This window comes from Colobus angolensis, unplaced genomic scaffold (assembly GCF_000951035.1).
Source record: "Colobus angolensis palliatus isolate OR3802 unplaced genomic scaffold, Cang.pa_1.0 Scaffold224, whole genome shotgun sequence".
NCBI classification, from domain to species: Eukaryota; Metazoa; Chordata; class Mammalia; order Primates; family Cercopithecidae; genus Colobus; species Colobus angolensis.
The window spans coordinates 708,064-710,406 of NW_012115422.1; positions in this window are offsets into that span (position 1 = coordinate 708,064).

Consider the following 2,343-nt stretch of genomic DNA (forward strand, 5'->3'; position numbering starts at 1 on the left):
CACCTGATGTCAGGGGTTCAAGACCAGCCTTACCAACGTGGTGAAACCCTGTCTGTACTGAAAATACCAAAATGAGCTAGGCATGGTGGCGTGCGCCTGTAATCTCAGCTACTCAGGAGGCTGAGGCAGGGAAATCGCTTGAACCCAGGACGCGGAGGTTGCAGTGAGCCAAGATCACCCCATTGCACTCCAGCCTGGGCAACAAGAGCGAAACTCCATCTCAAAAACAAAAAATAAAACAAGGCATTTCTTTAAATGTTGTAGTCAACATGCCTGTCTTACTCATTGCATTGGAATTATTTTGTTTCTAGCATGCTTGCTAACTCATGAGTTTGTACTTTTTTACTCTATTTTGAACATTCTGATTTCACATTACTGAGACAGTCTTTCTTTTTTTTTTGAGACAAGGTCTCACTCTGTCACCGAGGCTAGAGTGCAGTGGTGCCATCTTGGCTCACTGCAACCTCCACCTCCTAAGCTCAAGTGATCCTCCTGCTTCAGCCCCCCATGTAGCTGGGACTACAAGCGTAAGCCACCACATCTGGCTAATTTTTGTATTTTTTGTAGAGATGGGGTTTTACCACTTTGTTGCTCAGGCTGGTCTCGAACTCCTGAGTTCAAGCGATCCACCTGCCTCAGCCCACCAAAGTGTTAGGATTACAGGCATAAGCCACCAAGCCCAGCCTACCGTGAAATAATCTTTCTACTTCATATTTCCTCCACACTGAATTGAATAAGCCACTTATCTGCTTATGTCGCTAGTCTACTCATTTCATTCCTTCTTTGTATTGACTGACCCTCCCTCTAGTTTTGTATAACAAGCTTACTGTATGTTACTTCTTCCAAATCACTGACATATAAAAATGAACAAAATTGGTCCTAATATTGATCCCTGGAGCTTTGTAACCCATCCATTCCAAACTATTCCACACTTTGATATCAAAGTCAATGTTTAATCTACTTAAGTATTTCATCCCTATACCATACTTGTCTAACTTCTAGATTAGTTGTTTGTCTGGTATTGTTTTCATGGTACTTTATCCTAAAATATAAGTAATTGGTTCATGGCTTCCCTCAGCTGATACTTGTTATTAGACCCAGAAGTTATTTCATATCACTGAGGCAGATGAGATGTGAAGCCATGCTGACTCTTTTTAAAATTAAATCATAACTTTCTGATATTTCCATTTGCTGATTTCCTACAAAATTTACCAATGTCACCTTCTTTACAGAAGTTAATACTTCTGAATCTCATGCTCAAGAGAAAAAGGGATATTTAGGGAATGAACAATAATTTAACGAGGCTTTTACTTATTAAAACTGACATAGACCTAGTCAAAGATAAAGTATTTCAAATCACTTTTCTCCTTATTGATGAATTCAAACATCTGTTAAGAATAAAGAAGCAGGCTAAGCATGGTGGCTCACGTTTGTGATCTCAGAACTTTGAGAGGCTGAAATGGGTGGATCATTTGAGTCTAGGAATTCGAGACCAGCCTGGACAACATAGGGAGATGCTGTCTCTACAAAAAATAAAACATTAGCTGGGTGTGGTTGCACCCGTGGTGGCATGCACCTGTGATCCTAGCTACTCTCGAGGCTGAGGTAGGAGGATTGCTTGAGTCCAGGAGGTTGAGGCCGTAGCGAGCCGTGATCAAACTACTGCACTCCAGCCTGGTCAACAGAGCAAGACCTTGTCTCAAAAAACAAACAAACAAAAAATCAAGAAGAAAATATTCGCATTACAATAGTGAAAATGTATCAGAGTAGTCAAAATTCATAAACTGTATAACTAAGGTAAATTTTACTATATGTAAATTATACCCTATTTTATGAATAGGAGAAAAAAGTAAATAGAGTCTTCATTTTATGTTTGTTTTGTTTTTTTGAGACGGTGTCTCATTTTGTTGCCCAGGCTGGAGTGAAGTGGCACCATCTTGACTCACTGCAACCTCTGCCTCCAGGGTTCAAATGTTTCTCCTGCCTCAGCCTCCTGAGTAGCTGGGATTATAGGAACCCACCACCATGCCCTGCTAATTTTTGTATTTTTAGTAGAGATGGGTTTTCGCCATGTTGACCAGGCTGGTCTCAAACTCCTGACCTCAGGTAATCCACCCACGTTGGCCTCCCAAAGTGCTGGGATTACAGGCGTGAGCCACCACACCTAGCCAGAAGCTTCATTTTTACAAAAAAACCTAGTAGAATACTGAAAATGAGACTCTGTGAGAATAGCATAGGGGATGGTCCAGACTCCTGTACCAGGGAGGTTTAACATAAACTAATTTAATTGTGGAAACTTTTTTGAAGAGGAGATGGAAGCATATGAACAAAGGCTTAGAAACG